The sequence below is a fragment of the Oratosquilla oratoria genome, chromosome 25 (genome assembly GCF_046742065.1).
Source record: "Oratosquilla oratoria isolate Oo_2021 chromosome 25, ASM4674206v1, whole genome shotgun sequence".
In the NCBI taxonomy this organism is placed as follows: Eukaryota; Metazoa; Arthropoda; class Malacostraca; order Stomatopoda; family Squillidae; genus Oratosquilla; species Oratosquilla oratoria.
In genome coordinates this window covers 10685067-10703898 of record NC_134801.1, presented here as the reverse complement: position 1 = coordinate 10703898, position 18832 = coordinate 10685067, and the positions used below count along the sequence as shown (strand labels likewise).

Sequence of the window (18832 nt, the reverse complement as noted above, 5' to 3'; positions counted from 1 at the left end):
GTGGAGTTCCATAGGGATCGGTATTGGCTCCAATAATGCTCGCTATTTATGCGAATGACATGGATGAAGATAGGAATTGTTACTTGAGCTTTTTTGCAGATGATGCTAAATTGTTGAGGAAAATGAATACTGAAACGGATTGTGAATCACTACAGAAGACGGACCTAAACAAAGTTTGGAAATGGACACAAAAGTGGGAAGTAGACTTCAACATAAAGAAATGTAGAATAATGGAGTTCGGAAAAAGTAAAAAAAAATATCGGGACAATATAAAATTGGAACAAAGGAAGTGAAGAGAGTGGGATCTGAAAAAGACCTGGGATAAACAGATAAACTAAAGTGTCGGAGAATCTTACAACTTGCTAAGATCAATAAAGGTAGCTTTTACCTATTTGGACGAAGTGGTTAAAAATACTAATCACACCAATAAGGTCTAGAGTATGCTGCGACACTATGATCACCCAGTACCAAAAATGATATCAAGAAAATTAAACGAATCCAGAGAGCAGCCACGAAAATGGCCCCAAAGCTTTCAAACCTGTCATATGAGGAGAGACTGGCTAAATTGAAATTACCGACTTTGGAACAAAGAAGAGAAAGAGAGGTGACCTGCTGACCATTTACAGATTCATGAAAGGCACAAAAGTCCTTGATAGAAGGACTTACTAAATTGGGATAAGAGAAACAAGGGGACATGATAAGAAACTCAAAAAGGATAGTCATAGAAGAGACCTAAAAAAACTATTTTCCACACAGACTGGTGGATGTCTGGAACGAACTGGATAAAACAATAATGTGTGCAAAAACTATGTGCGAATTTAGGAGCAAACTAGACACTGCGAAATACAAAGACGGGACATGACGAGCATTGCTCCCCTTCCCGCAAGATACAACTAGGTAAACACACACACACACACACACACACATACACACACACACACACACACACACACACACACACACACACACACACGCATACCTCCCCTTTCCGTAAAATACAACTAGGTAAATACACGTACGCACGCACACACACACACACACACACACACACACACACGCATAGCTCCCTTTCCCGTAAAATACAACTAGGTAAATACACGCACGCACACACACACACACACACACACACACACACACACACACACACACACACACACACACACACACACACGCGCTCTCATGGCGCTGTGGTTAGAGCTCTGGCCTGCCACTACGGAGGTCCGGGTTCGATCCTCGCCCGGGGCTGAAATAATATCAGTATCGCAGCGCTGAGGGGTGTTACTCCAACTCTCGTGGGCGGGGAGTTGGGGGTGTGTGTGTGTGCAAGGTCATAGCATTACCCATAGATCGGACCTACGAGCTCTGAGCTCTCTTCCAGGAGGGAAATAGCTGTCGATCACGAGTCCAACACGTGATCCAAAGACCAAGTGAATACACACACACACACACACACACACACACACACACACACACACACACACATTTAAAAACTTTACCACGACTGTTGCCAGCCGATTTTACTCCTGCAAAAGAGGGGCGAACCGGCAGCCAAAGGGTCGAACCCAGGGAGAGCTGGTGAAGGCACAATTATACCTAACAAGGTTTTCTGTCTTCAATTTTAAAGGCAACTTCGGAGCTCAGTTTTTATGACGTAAACTTTTGTTTTTGTGAGGGGCTGCTGCTCACCTTGGGTCCCCCCTGGCAGGCAGGCAATCAATGGCTCACCACCACTTCAGGGTTCACTTGGGGCACAAAGGTGATCACGTGATGGCGGCGCGTGCAACGTTGGTCAGCTCGGAGCTCGGTATAGTGCAACTCTTTCGTGTCAACTCAAAAGCACGTAAAGCATCTCTCTCTCTCTCTGTATGTGTGTGCATGTGTGTGTGTGTGTGCATGTATGTGTGTGTGTATTCACTTGGTCTTTGGATCACGTGTTGGACTCGTGATCGACAGCTATTTCCCTCCTGGAAGAGAGCTCAGAGCTCGTAGGTCCAATCTATGGGTAATGCACCTTGCACACACACACACACCCTACTCCCCGCCCACGAGAGTCAGAGTAACGACCCGAGGCACAGCGATACCGAAATAATTTCGGCCCTGGGCAGGATTCGAACTGGGTTACTGGGAGCACTTCTGCTTCCCAGTTCAGCGCTCTACCAACTGTGCCACCGAGTCGGTACCAACTGTGTCGGTGTGTGTGTGTGTGTGTGTGTGCGCACGCACCCCGCATACGCACGCCTCCCACCGCACGTACGATTATGTCGTTCTGCTTGTTGGTTACATGCCTATCTGTCGAGCCAGCAGGGCAATGAGGCCGCTACAGCACAGAGAGGGAAGAGATACCCGGAGATTAAGAACGGTGAAATTGTATGTGATGATTGAAGAAGTGGGCTTAATAATGGAGAAAAGGACGATGGTGGAAGGTAGAGGGATAAGATTCAGCTCGAGAAAGATGCAATAGGAAAGGAAGAGTAGGAAATGATTAGAGGGAACAAGGCGGGGGAAATGGAGAGTGTGTGAGGAATGCACTCAATTAAACCACAGAGGAAGTGTACAGGGGTGCGATGCCCTCAAAAATGTGTGGTAGTGATGATTGTGGTGGCAATGGTGGTGGCAGTGGTGTCGAACACGATACCACGGCAGGGAAAGTGTGTACAACTACTGGAGGTCAAGCTGATTGTTATGTTGAAAGGGGGACATAGATTGCGAGAGGCACGTCAGGGTACTGGCGCATGTATGTGAATACTAATTACCTAGAGATTAATCACTGCTACATTGTCAAAGACCTTTTACACGTTCTTGAACTGGCGCCAAACGAATTCAGGGTACAGGGCACCACTAGTTTCGCATCAAGCCATCACACAGAATACGCAACCATCCATGGCCTTACACTCACCCATTTCAGAAAACACTAGAAACAAAGTCTCTTCCCCGAATGATGCAGGAGGGGCCGACCCGGTGGCCGTGGCCGGGGGGTTCCAAGGGGCCGCGGGTCTCTTGGAAAACTTAAAGCTCTAGAGTCCAGATTGACTGACACGCCGTGCACGCCTACACGCTACACCTTCACTTTGCACTCTTCCCAGAGGTGTTCGCCAAGACCTCTCCCAAAATGTCCCCGTAAAGAAAACGCATATTTAATCTACAATAGTATCTGTTCACACACACAAAAATGCCTCCATTTGGATGGCTCCCGAAAAAATATATATAGGATGGCACAAAGAACCTCAGCTATTTGAAGGACCCACAAAATGAACAACACTGCTCTCCCCCCTAATCGCCCCAGCCCCCTGCACACGCACACACACACATACACACACACACCAATTTCTATCCCCACCTCCTGTTCCTCCTCCTGGTCTCGTTTAATGTTTCCCTCCATACACTTTCGCGTTTCAATGTTTTACTTTATACATTCCCACCTTCCTACACTTCCAATATGTTTGAAAAAGACTTGCCAATGGAAATTATGTTTTTGTAAAAGTGCAAATCATGCAATTAACATTAATTGGCTGCAGCTTTGTTCAAATGATTTAGGGAGCAAGTTTAAAAGAAATATCTTTACTCTAGCGCCAGAGGTCACGTACACACTGGGACAAGTGTCTTCCTGGTTTGATCCTCCTCTGCACGCGCGCGGCCACGCCAGAGCGACTGATAGATAGATAGATAGATAGATGGATATATAGATGGATAGATAGAGACAGAGAGGGAGAGAGAGACAAAGAGAGAGGGGGAGAGACAGAGAGAAGGAGAGAGAGAGAGAGAGGGGGGGGAGACAACCAGAAAGAGAGGGGGAGATAAACAGAGAGAAAGAGAGAAAGAGAGAGAGAGAGAGAGAGAGAGATTTAGGAAGGAAATATGCGAGAACTGGTTTACCAATAGTCATTAAGGAATGGAAAAGACTTTTACCTATCGGTTATTTTAAGAGAAGGTTAGGTAACTTTATGGAGGGGATGGCAGGTGGTATGGGACACGGAACTGACTAATGTAGGTATTATGGCCTCTTGCAGTCTTCTTCATTCTTATGTTCTTTAGAGAGAGGGAGAGAGCTAGCGAGCGAGAGAGAGAGCGAGAGAAAGAGAGATAGATAGATAGAGAGAGAGAGAGAGAGAGAGAGATTGTGTGTATTTGTATACAAGAGGTGGCACGCAAGCATGCCAAAGGAAGTGCATGCAAAACACGCACCGATTATATCATTCATACAAGAATGTTCTGCACTAAGTATATATAAACAAACATGTACACAACGATTTTGTTTTTGTTGACAGTGCGACCAGGTGCCTCACATTTGTGTTCCTTTGTTATTTCACACACACACAACACGGAAATGGCCTGAAGAGGCTTTTTCTGCAGCATTGCTCTATGAATGGCTGATGATTGAAACAAAGTGGCCAAGATGAGCAGAACTCATTGGGAACAGCTGACGACAGGTGCTTGATTAATCATTCCTGCTGCGGATGGCACTTCAAACAATGCTACCAGGAAGTCGCCCGCTCGAATGAAAATGCGCAAAAAAAAAAAAAAAAAAAAAAAAAACGCTTGTACAATTTGGGGTTGGCTAACACCAACAAATTGCACCCAACGTGTCTGAAACCGCGTATTTCGATGGGTTAAAACGGTGTTGCCCTTGGGATCGCTCCTGCCTCGCGTTACTCATAACCATCCCCCGAAAAAAAAGAAAAGAAAAGAAAAAAAAAAAAAATCGCCAGGGAACTCAAGGTCGCCATCGCCTGTACTCAGCACAACAAAAACAAAGCGACGATTACCAGACAAGGTCACACACACACACGCCGCACTTTCCATGAGCGTCATCGTTACGGGACTCGGCTCTCTCAATGCGCCACCGTTGGGGGGGGGAAGAAGAAGAAGAAGAAGAAGAAGAAGAAGAAGAAGAAGAAGAAGAAGAAGAAGAAGAAGAAGAAGAAGAAGAAGAAGAAGAAGAAGAAGAAGAAGAAGAAGAAGAAGAAGAGAAGAAGAAGAAGAAGAAGAAGAAGAAGAAGAAGAAGAAGAAGAAGAAGAAGAAGAAGAAGAAGAAGAAGAAGAAGAAGAAGAAGAAGAAGAAGAAGAAGAAGAAGAAGAAGAAGAAGAAGAAGAAGAAGAAGAAGAAGAAGAAGAAGAAGAAGAAAAAAAAAGCACCGATGACGAATTCTCCAGGGTTTGCTCCCGTGAGAATCCACGCCACTCCCACGGCGCGAAAAGCTTTCACTAATATTGCAAGTCGTTACTGTCCCCCTTGTGCAAGGATGTGTGTGTGTGATTCACCATGGTCTTGGATCACGTGTTGGAATTGTGACTGGCAGCTATTTCCCTCCCGGAAGAGCTCAGAACTCATATATAACCGATCTTACACGTACACACACACACACACACACACACACACACATCAACTCCCCGCCCACGATAGTTGGAGTAACGACTCGCAGCGCAGCGATACTAATTTTTTCAAGACTAGGCGGGATTCGAACTCATACCGCCGTAATAGCGGCCGGGAACTCTATCTACTGCGCCATCGAGTCGTGTGTATTTATCTTACCTACTTGTATTTTACGGGAAGGGGAGCTAAGCTCGCGGTGTCCCGCTTTTGTATCTCGCTGTGTCTAGTTTACTCTTAAATTCATGAATGGTTTTTGCACACACTATTGTTTCGTCCAATTTGTTCCAATCGTCACCACTCTGTGTGGAAAACTTCTTTAGATCTCCTCTATGACTATATATTTTTAGTTTCTTTCCATGTCCTCTTGTGTTTCTCTTGTCTTAATTTAACAAGTCCTCTCTATCGAGTATTTCTGTGCCCTTCATGATTCAATAGATGGTCAGTTGGTCGCCTCTCTCTCTTCTTTGCTCCAAAGTCGGTAACTCCAATTCAGCCAGTCTCTCTTCATATAACAATTTTGAAAGTGTTGGAGCCATTTTTGTGGTTGCTCTCTGGATTCTTTCAATCTTCTTTATATTGTTTTTTGGTATTGGGTGACCATAATATCGCAGCATATTCCAGTCTAGGCCTTATTAGTGTGTGTGTGTGTGTGTGTGCGTGTGTGTGTGTGTGTGTGTGTGTGTGTGTGTGTGTGTGTGTGTGTGTGTGTGTGTGTGTGTGTGTGTGTGTGTGTGTGTGTGTGTGTGTGTGTGTGTGTGTGTGCGTGCGCGCGCGTGTGATGAGTGCAAAATGTCGCAATTCCTCCCTCCCACTAATCTACAATGCGAATCCATCACGTGATGCAAAACCATGGTGAATCACGCTTCTCTTATCGTATGATAAACCGAATGAATGCAAAAATCTTTATTGACAAACAAAAACAAACACAATCAACTACAATTGCCCTTCCACCAAATGCATGGCTAACTACTCTTTGGTGGCATCTGAGACCCTAAAATGTGTGTGGTTTGTTTCTGATATTTGCTCCATGATTTGTGGCTCGACGCTGTACCCTTTGCAGTCTGTCAACGTCTTCAGTGAGATATGGCGGCCATAAAGAAAGCAACATATTTCAAATGCGACCGACTATTAGTCTCAATGCATGAACTGTATCATATGTATATAAGTCGACTTTCATCCAATTACCCTTCAACTAATAGAGGATTATATCTTTCTCAAAATCAGAGAATACGGTTTCAATTAGCTCTGTTTGCTACCCAATATCCCATTAGAACAATGTTCTTCGTGCATCTGGCAACCTCGCTTTACAGTCCCATTAGTTTATTTTTTCTTTTGTTATTTATCACTATTTTTACGGAAAGAAACATGGCGGTTGTTCTTGCGAAAGGTGCACGTGCCATCCGATTAACTTATTTCTTGTCAGCACGATTTACATTCATTGGAATCGCCCGCACGGGCCTCAAATTCGAACGAACACAATTTTTTTAAGGTGGTATCTGGCGACAGAATGCAGGCAAGGAACTCTCTTACGAAATAACCGTTTTCAGCCCTCTGGGGCAACACTTTGTAAGACGGGCTCCCTGGCCAGGAAAAAGATCAATTCCTACAAAATTAGCTTTTCCAACCCTTCAAAGGGAAGACTGATGACTAAAATAAAACCAACACGATTACCACGACACAATATACTTAGGGCGCATCTACAAAAACACAACGACAATCATACAAAAACCCATCGCTAATGTACAAATTTGTTGGCACGTTTACTCTGACGTTTGTATTAGCTCACATGTAAACAGCAAGTTCACACACACACACATACTCACATAGATACTGATTAAAGTGTAAAAAAATTTTCATACTTTGACCAAAATGAACATTCACAAATTAAATACAGAAATGGAGACAACGCGAACATAAACGACACGTACAAGTACACTCGCGCGTATGCACACGCAAACACAGGTGCACAATAAACACATAAATGAAGTTATGATTCAACTCATTCAATGGAACAAGGAATGGACATGAATTCATTTCCTGTGCGTGTGTGTGTGTGTGTGTGTGTGTGTGTGTGTGTGTGTGTGTGTGTGTGTGTGTGTGTGTGTGTGTGTGTGTGTGTGTGTGTGTGTGTGTGTGTGCGTGTGTGTCTGTGTGTATGTATGTGTGTGTGTGTGTGTGTGTGTGTGTGCGCGCACGCACACACACACTCACGTGGCACCACGTGACTCATGTTAATCTTGTTGATCAGAACATGGTAATTAGAATCATGCGCGTGCATACAAACAGCTACGTACGGCATTTGAGCCTGAACGTGCATAATCCCGTATACATGTACAAGCTACATGAGTGGGGATCACAATGTGGAATAAACTAACTCCTTTCGTACCGGGTGTCACTTTTTCCTTTCACCTTGATTGTCGTCAGATTATTTTATCCATATCCGTGGTTCCCAAGCAGCGAAGGAGGAAAGAATTATAGAAAAGCAGGGAGGATCCTCGGAATAACAGTTCGGGGCAATGCGCCCGCTGTTGCGCAAGAAATCTTGGATGGCGGGGCCAGCCACCGCCATCCTGGCGGCGAGGATGCTCGCGACGAGCAGCATTGCACCCGAAACGCTATTGTCTTTGCTTTAACTGTTCACCTTATTTACTTGTTCGTCTGTATTTTTGTTTACTTGTCTCACCACGTTATGGATCGAAAGACCTCTTCTTAGCATTCATGTTCTTCTGTCATTGTAATTAGAATCACAGTTCACCAGCGAATGTGCACTATTGTATTCTGTGCTTATTTAAAGATTAAAGACAATTTTAAACAATTAAGGGACATCAATAATAAAATGTATAAAACGCGTGCAACTATCTAATCTGCTTTTTATGTACTCAGGAGCGCTGACAGAATCTTCAAGAAACAATATTCTAACCAGAAAAGATTTAGAAATATAAACCGAAGTTGGTGACCCCATTTTCTGTCTGAGTGTGGGTTTCGTACATTATCTATCAAAACTGTTGGCATTTCGTGATATTGTATCTGTTAAGTTTTTCGTGTGGTCCGCCGTTTCGAGTATCTATCTCATTCCATCTATCTCAAAATCCCTTCCGAAGTGCAGCGAGGCAAAACATAAAATAAATTCTACTCACCAGTGAGCAGCCATGTAAGATCCAGTAAAAGCTGAACGCAAGCTTACCTGAAAAGATAAAAAAACAAATAGATTAAGTGATGATCGTTAAGCCTTTCGTGGCGGTGTTGGTTTTTTAACAGACATTCTTGAGTTCCACGATTCGGTCCTTCCCCTTCTCCAACCCTGTTGCAGGTAAATCCACATATTTGAATCGCCCTTCCTCAAACCTTATATATTCTATTTCGGGTGTCCGCCTATGATTTAATTCGTCCGTAGACCTTCACCCAACGATTAAATAGTACAGTTGGAAATCTACTACCCCGGGTATTTGGAACACTATGGAATATAAGACGGCACACGAAGACCCTTTACTTTCATGAAAGCTTCTACCGTTATTTAATATACATGGAAAGTGTTCTTCGGAGGCGTGGGTTCGAATCCCATCGCTGCCACCATTTGTAGCAGGGGTATTTGCGAGACCCTATAACACGATGGTGAGAATTAAAGGTCGAGTAGTCTTAATATTTTAATGTCTATCACACCCTGCAGCAGCATGTGTACACGGCCTAATGGCCAAACTGGAACTGTTATGCCCTGGATTGGCTTAGCACGTCATCCCTAGCGTGACACGGTTGAACCAATTTTACAATAACAGAGCATTCTATAATGGAAACTAATTCTTATACCAATTTATATACACGTAAAATTGATCAGATATATGTACTTGTTAATTGTTATGAATGTAAATGATGTGTTACCAGTAATTAATGAAATGTTACGTAAATGTAAATGTTATGGTAACGAGTTTTTCTGCAGAGGAAGCAAGCTATAGAAACCTATAGTGGTCACTTAAATGTGCAGTATATATGTGTGCACGTACGTATGTTTGTCTGCGTGCGTGTGTACATATATTTCTAAGTATGGGATGCATAGCTTAAGGTATAACAGAAAGAATGGGGAAGGGGCGAAAGTGGGGCTATCTTTATTATGGTCTGTGATTTATCAAAGCTTATTTCCTTGTGGACAATCTCGTACCGTTGTAGCACGTTATCTTATATTCTATGTATTGGTGTAGTTAGACGGTTACCTCCCTTAAAAGGGGGAGAATTCTATTGATATATAGATGGATAGATAGTCTAGTTAACTGAGTGTTTATAGTTTGAATAAGAGTCCTTTTTTGTATGAAGTTTTAATAGAGGAAAAGATAATAGAGATAGTGGTATTCTGTCACCCAGTAATTTGTTTGCCACTGTTGTTTGAAGGGGAAGATGACAGACTAAGTGGTTGTTGCGATTTGTCTAAATTGGACACTCTAGTAGTATATGTGGTATTGTGAAGGGAACTTTACATTGGCAAGTGAGAGGGCTGCGGTGAGGATATGTGTGAGTAGGGAATGCCCTGTTCTTTGGCGTTCTTGTGCTGTTTCTAAATGTCGGTTATAACGCGAAGACAGCCATGGATGAATAGAATTTTATTTAGTTTTTCTATTGAATATCGTTCTCAGCGTCTTTGCCACATGCTGATAAAATACTGGGTAATATGTTGTTACTAGTTGTGGTGTGGATGCACTGAATGGGGTGAATATAGTCTTTCGAGCCACCTTGTCACCCTTGTTCATTGCCGTGAATATCAACCTGAGATAATACCCACCAGATGGATACAGATTCGAAGCGGGTGGAGATTTGGATGATCCAAGAATGTTTTTTGAAGACCAGTGAGCGGGACTTGAGGGTGGAAATTGCTTAATGTACACTTCTTAAATCTGGAATGATTATGTACGATGCTGAGGAAAGTTGTGGATATGTTGGGCGGCGAGGATGGGTTATAGTTAAATAATGACACTGATGTCTTGGGATTGTGAAGTTCCTACCGTGTACGTGAGCGTGCTGGTGATAGCATGAGGTCAGGTCAAGAAGCGTGTCGATTGCATGGAGACAAATAGGTAAGTAATCGCGACCTGCCGACCAGACCTCATTCGCAGCTCCTGATTGGCTCTTGCCTCCGCACATGGTTTGCAAAGTCACACACCACTTGAACCGGTAGATTTGTATAGCACGTAATTTTGGCAATAAAGCATTCTGGAAGTGTTTCGTCGGCCGGAACCAGATATGATTCGCCCCTTATATATCCCTTTCAATGTACACCCGCATAGAGGCAACAGCCCTCCATGCGTAGCACACACACACAAGCATATCGCAAACAAAAATACTACACGCACAAATACCTACGTAAGTTTTTCCTCATACTGAAATTAATGTCATTTCTTTCCTACTGCACCTTCTCATATCAGTTTACCTACCACTAAAATCCTTTCTAAATTGCTGTCTGTACCTACAACTAGGCCTCCTACTCTTTTTCTAAGTTTATAGGTTGAGGTTAATGTTGAATAAATATCCCAAAAAACCCTTACAGACATGTCAGCCTCCAAATCCAAGTCTTCTGCCCATTCCTCCTAAGCCACGACATCACACAATAAATAACCCTAAAAATCGTCCGGTAGAATAACACTCTTTTATACACAACCACTATCTTTTCACTTTCATAAAGACATCTCTTTCCCTCCTACAACTACCGATCCCGTGCGAGCGGGTGGTCTTTTCTAGGTAGTCCATAGTCCATTTTAGATCCAACCGTTGTCTTTACAGCCTCAAACCCCAAGTCTTCTGCCCATGCCTCCTTAGCCACGGCATCACGCAATAAATATACATAAAGGAGCTCCCGGTGTCAATAGCTCTCTTTCATACACAATTATCTTTTCATTTTCATAAAGACATCTCTTCCCCTTCTACAACTACCGATCTCGCGAGAGCGGGTTGTCTTTTCTATATAGTCCATAGTTCACAATACCTTACCGGTAGCCATGCCGTAAATGGTAATACATCTAAATGTTGTGTTAATTTCGGACACTGCTGCGTAACCTACTCCACATTGGTGCAAAAGATACTTGTTTAATAAGCAATTATACAGGAGAGACTTGTATGATTTATGTTGACCCCCCTCCCCTCCTTTTTAAGGTGAGGCAGGAAGTATCAGAGGAAATAACCTTGGGGCCTGGATGGTCGTTGTTATGGGATGGATATTTGTAAAATTATTTATGGGCTGTATAAAGTTTGTGTTAGTGTTTAATAGTGATTAGGTTGATGGGTATGCTTTTGACAAGGTAGAGTTGTTTTAGTGGTGTCATAGTACAGTGGATGCCCATGGACGGGGGTATCTGCTTTCTGCTTACAAGCTTTTTAGTGGAGTGCTGCGAAAGGAACCAATGCTGGGGCTTAAGCTGAAGATCACACGGTTTACAAAGGATTACAAAGGCGGAGCATGCCGACAGGAGACCTTTTGGTCCATATCTAGGTCGGTTTTTAGTATTCGACGAGCTGCGAGTGTAGTGGAGTCGTCATGGCGTCCTAGTCGCGTTTGCTCTGTATGCGGGACTGTTATATGTTCCATAACGAGAAAGAACTGTTTTGGGTGTTGAAATCATAGGGTCCGAATGGTCTATTGTCGAGGATCCGGTCCAGATCGGGCCTGTTCTACCTCTACGAGGAGGGTTTATCTTTGTATTGATGTAGTATCTTTGTAGCAATGTCGTTTACAGAAGTATATGGAGACTGGTTGTGAGGTGGTGTATATGTGTTACAGGTTTTTGGAGAAGATTGTTGGGTTGTGGGCGGTGGGTCCTAATTAAGAAGAGGCCTGGGTCGTCGACGTACGCGCTGACATTTATTTTATTACTACTTTATCATGTCCACAATCCATCGAATGACTGATGGGGAAAGGGAGAAAAGGGGCAGGAAGGGCCGAGGCGTCAGTGTTCGGTTTGCTGCGAAGTGTACTGACCTGGTCTATCCCCGCTGTTTTCAAAGCATGTTTTTGCATTTCGTCATGAAATCAAATTGCCTTATTTCCGATGGGGGATATATTCCCATTTTGCCAGTCAAGTTTGTATATATAATTTCTCTTTCTCCACTGTACATGTTCTGCTTAACAATCGGACCGGCGGAAGCTCAGTGATAGGAACACACATCCACTGTAGAACAGACTGGGACGCTCTTGAGCCTCCGGTTGTGAGAACCTTATCAGTGCAATTATCAACGCTATGGAACACGACAGGAAGAGGAAACATAACACTGCGAGATACAAAAGCGATAATTTCGGGCGCCTGTCCGGGAGGGTGTCGGGCACACCCTGTACTATGCTCGAGGTCAGAGTTCTACTGTGTATATGTGTTATATGCTGAACCATACATTTCTCAGTAAAAAAAATAGTGTGTCTACGAGGGTAAAAGCGCTGGAAAAATGCAACCCATCGCAACAAATATAAGAATGAATGGTGTATTGCTCAATTATGGAAGGTATAACAACAATTCAACTTTCACCAATCCAACGACGATAATACATAAACATTTGATGGTCCACTGAAGGACCGCCCTATCCCATGGTGGTCCTATCGTGTGATAAGTGCCTGCAGAGTTTCAGTTCCAAATCAAGTGCCGAATGATGGGATCCTCAGTGTCATTTGAAAGATAGTTTTAGAGCCTCGTAATCGGGAAAAAGTCACTGATCGATTTTGTTTTTATGTAAGAGAGGTGAAAGGAGTAAAAACGGATCTGGAGAAGAAGAATCCAGAGAAGAGGAAGAAGTTGAAAAAGAGGAAGAGTAACAAGCAAGAAGAAGAAGAAGAAAAAGAAGAAGAAGAAGAAGAAGAAGAAGAAGAAGAAGAAGAAGAAGAAGAAGAAGAAGAAGAAGAAGAAGAAGAAGAAGAAGAAGAAGAAGAAGAAGAAGAAGAAGAAAAGAAGAAGAAGGAGAAGAAGAAGAAGCAGCAGCAGCAAGGGGGAGAAGAAAAGATCTACCGGTAAGCCTACGCTGTCAGTTAGCGGTGCCAAGGAATGCCTCGAACCTAGACAGGCCGACGTGGCTTCTCCAACCCGTGCCAAGGACAAGCAAGCAGGCAGGCAGGCATCCGTGGGACCAAACCACGAAGACGCATCTTCTGAATCAGAAAATAATGGAATTCCGAATATCATTCTCTAGGTGTCCATCGAGAGACTCGGGGAAACATGATGATTGTGGGCAGAATGAAAGTTCTGCAACGATTTTATTTTGCTGAGAAACCTCCAGTTTGAGGATGATTAAATAAACCGTCGATTTACTTTTAAAATAACTACTGCCTTTCTTTTCAGAAAACGCCCTAACTCCTTTCTAATCTTTAAACAAACGGGGAAAGGATACGGGGGGAGAGGACGGAGACGTGGGAGGAGGAGGAGGGACAACAGGAGCCTCATATGTACAGTCATTGAACTAATCCCAATCGCACATTGGAAGTTTGTTCTTTCTTGTGCGCAACTACTGCTTGCGGAAGAAGGGTTATGCATACAATATTAAGAAGCAGCTAACTCCGAACATGAGAAAGTAAGAGTAGTAAAATTATCATGTAGAGAAAAGGAAGATGGCAAAGGAGAAGAAAACAAGAAACACACGAAGCAATAGAACACGATTACATAAACGGTTACAAACTCGGACCCGCACAAAACAAGCCGCATTCCAAACTCTCCAACAACAGCAGTAAAATTCGTGGTACCCAGCTGTTTTGCGTTTCGTAAACACTTCACTTCCTTGTCTTCCTCTTCCACCGCCACTACCCCTCCATCTTGCTAACATCCCCTCCCCCGCCACTCTCATCACCTCCCCTCTCCCACTATCACAACGAATGTCCCTTTCCTATAATATTTATTTCTATTTCACAACCTTCGAAAGTATAGTCTTCCCCGTCTTTCTTTTTCTATTTCCTTTCTTAACTTTATCCTCTTCCTCGTCCTTCTGCCACATTCTTCTTCTTGTCATCTTCCTACCGTCCATCTTCTTTCTGTTCTCCTCTTATCTTGTCTTCATTTTGTTACTAATCTTTCCCTCCTAACTGAACATTTCCCCCTCTTCCATCTTCTACTGCATCCTTCTACTTATTTACTCCCCTTTCCTCCTAATTCCACTTTCTTTTCTTTCTTCTTTCGTACCCTCCTATCTGAACATTTCCTCCTCTTCCATCTTCTACTGCATCCTTCTACTTATTTACTCCTCTTTCCTCCCTTTTCCTCCTAATTCCACTTTCTTTTCTTTCTTCGTTCGTACCCTCCTATCTGTTTTCCTCCTCCTACCATCTGTCTTACTCTTTTCCTTATTTTCTCTTCATCCTCTTATTACCCTTTCCCTCGCAATTCAACTCTCTTCTCCTCTTCCTTCTTCTACCATATCTTTCAACCTACTTTCCCCTCCTCAATAAGTGTAGCCGCCCCGCCAGCTCGCAACGCCGACAGTGACGATAAGAGAAAGCCGATGCGTCCCCTATCCATATGTCGTCCCACTCTCCCCTGATCTGCTTCACGTTCTAGACATGTGACGTAACGGCTGCCACTAATAAAGACCGATAAGGTGACAATGCGCGCCATGTGTGACGTAATATGATCATGACACAGACGTCTTCCGTGTCACGCACGTAATGATGGCATCTAGCTTTCCCTTTTATTGTGCCACTAATCCCTAAACATTACAAAGACAATAACAATTAATCTCCTCAATAATAGCAAGTAGGGTTTTGTTTCAGCACCCGATGCTATGGAGTGAACGTCTTAGCAGATCACATGAAGAATCGTCATCCCAGACTTCGACAGAGTAACAATACTTCGTGTGGGCTATCCTAGGGTGACAAAACTTTATATGGGCTAGGGTGACAATTCTTCATGTGGGCCATCCTGGGTTTACATTTCTTCAGTTGTATAAGTTGATGACAGTAAGCATAACCCGCATTCAACCTAACCTAATCTTTATTCCACTGTTGACATATATTCACGTAATGGGGTGACATCTCATGGGGTGACGATTTTTCATGTGGACGTTTTGTAGTGACAATTCTTCATGACCCGGCTTAACTGCTCTCCGAGACAAATGGAGACATAGCTGGTGTAAACATTAACAAATTAGGTTCGGTATATCCTGCTACTGTGAAAATCCGCACGGACGTTTCTTGTGTGACACATGCGTCAAGACGCACGTTGCACAGAGATTAGAGATGGGAGGAATCCGAGAGGCCTTTGAGTAAAATTGGAAAAGACTGAATGTCTTAAGGATGTAAAGAAATCCAGTTTTTCATATTGATGCATAGATATCTGGAATAGTTTAGGAGGCAATACACGAATTCAAATGTAAGTTTAACTAGAAAATAAGGATATAGTCCAAGTTGAAAACATACACGCACATACACACATATACGCGCGCGCAAACACACACACACATACATAAACGCGCGCGCACACACTCACATACATACGCGCGCGCACACACATACATACACGCGCGCGCGCACACACACACACACATACACGCGCGCGCGCACACACACACACATACGAGTACATCCACATACAAGCGCACACGCACGCACACGTACGCACACGCACACACACACACACACACACAATTGTAATCTTTTGCCGACAATCCATCAGCGCTAACCTTCGAAAGCATTTAGGATCGTGGTGTTTGATTAATTATCTACTAAGGTGTGGGCCTAGTAAACACAATTTAGAAATGAGCCCTGTCTCTCACACACCACCGGATGCTCTTAGAAAAGAATGAAGTTTAAAACCAGTAAACATATAACCACACCGTTAGCACGACTACTGTACAGGTACGTCGTCCCAAACACAGAATTCAAAGCGACATATAACGTCACACACCTAATACAAGACACTGCCAGATCCCAATTTTCTTTTCGTTTTAACGAAATACATAAACAAAAGCTTCGTGAAATTTGCTGAATCACAGTCTAACTATGGGTGTGCACTGACCTCCTTGCCAACCACTTATATAAGCTGTGTTCGACAACGTGAGCATGTGTGCTAACGTGTGACCACTGACTTCCTTTGGTTAGGTTGAAAAATATATGCTCCTCCGGTATCTCTATGGTATAAACATGATCAATGTGAGTAAATTTAGCTTTCATTAAGATACTTTCGATAAGTAAAAGAAATGTTTAATTCTTTTATGTATTCAGTCGAATTTCTGCTTACCACCAAAATGCTTATATACCAATTATTTCTTTATGATCTGGTGTATGTGTGTGTATCACATGCATATGGATATATTACGACTGCGAGATTCCATTCCGATGATTAGAACTCTTGCGAACTTATCCTCATCTCCGTCACTCTTTCCTTGGAATTTAGATCACCTGCTTTACCCACGATGTGGCATCCAGTTACTTCATTCAGTTTTAATCAGTGCCTTAAACAAAGGCAGCCTTTAGAATGTGTATGGAGAAGGACCCAAGTTCACGTAGCTCCCCTTAACCCAATTTCGGGGGAGGAAGTGTTTTGGTTCAGAGGCCCTCGCAATACTTATTGCGTTAGGATGCGCGCGAGGACAACTCCCCCCCCCCCCATACACACACACACTAGCGCTAACCGCCTACAAGTCGTATGTCAAATGTCAAAATTACCAACACTTTCATTTGGAATTCCCGAGGAACTGTCCACTTCTGTTAGACGAAAATAATTGGTAAGTGTTCTTCCAGCGACCAACGGGTGAAGTTCAAACATCCCAACACTGATACAAGACAACCATCGATTCATCCCATGTCTACGAGAGATCTGTAACCCCGAAAAATCGTATTGGTGTCATAAATTAATTCAAATGTAAGTATAATAATGATATTATCCTAGATGTGTGTGTGTGTGTGTGTGTGTGTCCTATCTCAAATAACCTTAGCGATGGTGTTCACTTGTACATGTCTTACGGCTGCCTAAGGAAAACCAGGGACTCGCACACTACTGGAAGAAATGAAGTAAATAAATTTCTTATAAGGTATGGACAGTCTTTACTTATAACAAACAGATTCGAAAGTCTTCGGGCCTATTTCAGTCGAAATAGAAAAATAGATAAATAAAATAAGAATGAATAAATGAATATAAAATGAAAAACATGGAACTATATTTATTCATATGTCTTGACATACAAATTTCAAAATACTATTTAAATTGGTTATAAAGACAGCAACACGCTTTAAGTTAGGAGTCGCCTCCCAAACTGATAAAATCGTGGAACATTTGTCACAAGAACGAAACAAAACAAACAAAAATAACATATATAAATAGATAAGCAAATCGTTTAAGAGCAGAAGCTTAAAAGCAATTGCATATCTTCTATGAGTCGTGTGCTGTACACCCACGATCCCATGCAACAAACTAGTGCCGACTGCTCGCCTTTAAAGACATTGGGCTTCGGTAGCAAGTTGAGGCTCTTTCTCGGGTGACTTTTGTCACATTGTTCAGTCTGGCGGCGGACGACTTCATTCACCTGACAAGTGTCCCCAGTCTGAACCAGGTCTCGCTAGGGACCCCAATGAGAAAGGCTTCATCGTTTGGAATCACGTCCATGTTCGACTTCAAGACTTGTTCCAAGTGTTGCCAGGCGATTTTATTCACAACGCCATGACTATATAGGTTGACCCGTTAGGCAACCACATTCGTCTAAATCAGTGGTTCCCAACCGGTGTGCCGCGACACCAAAGAGTACCGTGAGATCAACTGAGGGTGCCGCCAAAATTCAGGGCAAAAATAATTTTCGTATTACCGACTGTGTCATCCATTTTTGTTCGTTAAAGAAGCATCAGTGTATAGAGATAAATATTTTCATATTATCCTGGGACAAAACTTCGTTACACTGATGTTGAATCAACAAAATACTGCCGGGGACCTCTGAAAAGCTTGGCAAGGGTGGGTGCCTCAAGCCAGAAAAGGTTGGGAACCACTGATCTAAATCTTAAGTTTATTCTGGTGCTTCCCATATGCGATACTATTCAACTGATCGGGGAAGCCAACACAGAGGTCATATAACTGTAATGAGGGCGTGAAGACAAATCGGTCCTGGTTCTCTTGACAGGTTTAAAACGACTTCAGCGGCCGCTCCCCAGGAAGGCACCACCACAAGTGTTCACGTCAGGCTCAAGTGGCAGAGATGCTGAGTCAGCGGGTACTGGCGCGCGCGCTCACGGGACACTCGGGGATAGTCATGGTCGAACCCGGTCTTCAATCACCCGTGGTTACGTGTCACAAGATAAACAAGAGCTTACGTCACGAGGCGCTTAACTGCGGCGGCATCCGTGATCGTCACCGTAATTGCTGGGGGTGCTAGGGCAGGTAACAGTCACCGGAAGTTGTTTGGCGCAAACTTAGGTCAGTAGAGTTACGTGACGAGTGGGAAACAAGGCAGTCTTTAGTACAATACGGATTAGACAACTAACTTCATTTGGCAATATTCTGAGAGAACATAAGTTTCTACTGTTGCATTTGT

General features: G+C 43.3%; 1 protein-coding gene across 3 annotated transcripts in view; it reads right to left on the bottom strand.

The window, feature by feature from the left end:
- The window catches only part of Dip-C (dipeptidase C), a 662859-nt gene that overhangs the window by 415303 nt on the left and 228724 nt on the right, over positions 1-18832 (bottom strand). Inside the window, exon 2 of one of the 3 annotated variants that reach the window (XM_076208368.1) lies at positions 8509-8555. The exons of the other annotated variants lie outside the window; for them this stretch is intronic. The gene's annotated coding sequence lies outside the window, so the exon portion shown is untranslated. The remainder of the gene's footprint in view (positions 1-8508; positions 8556-18832) is intronic. 3 annotated transcript variants of the gene reach the window in all.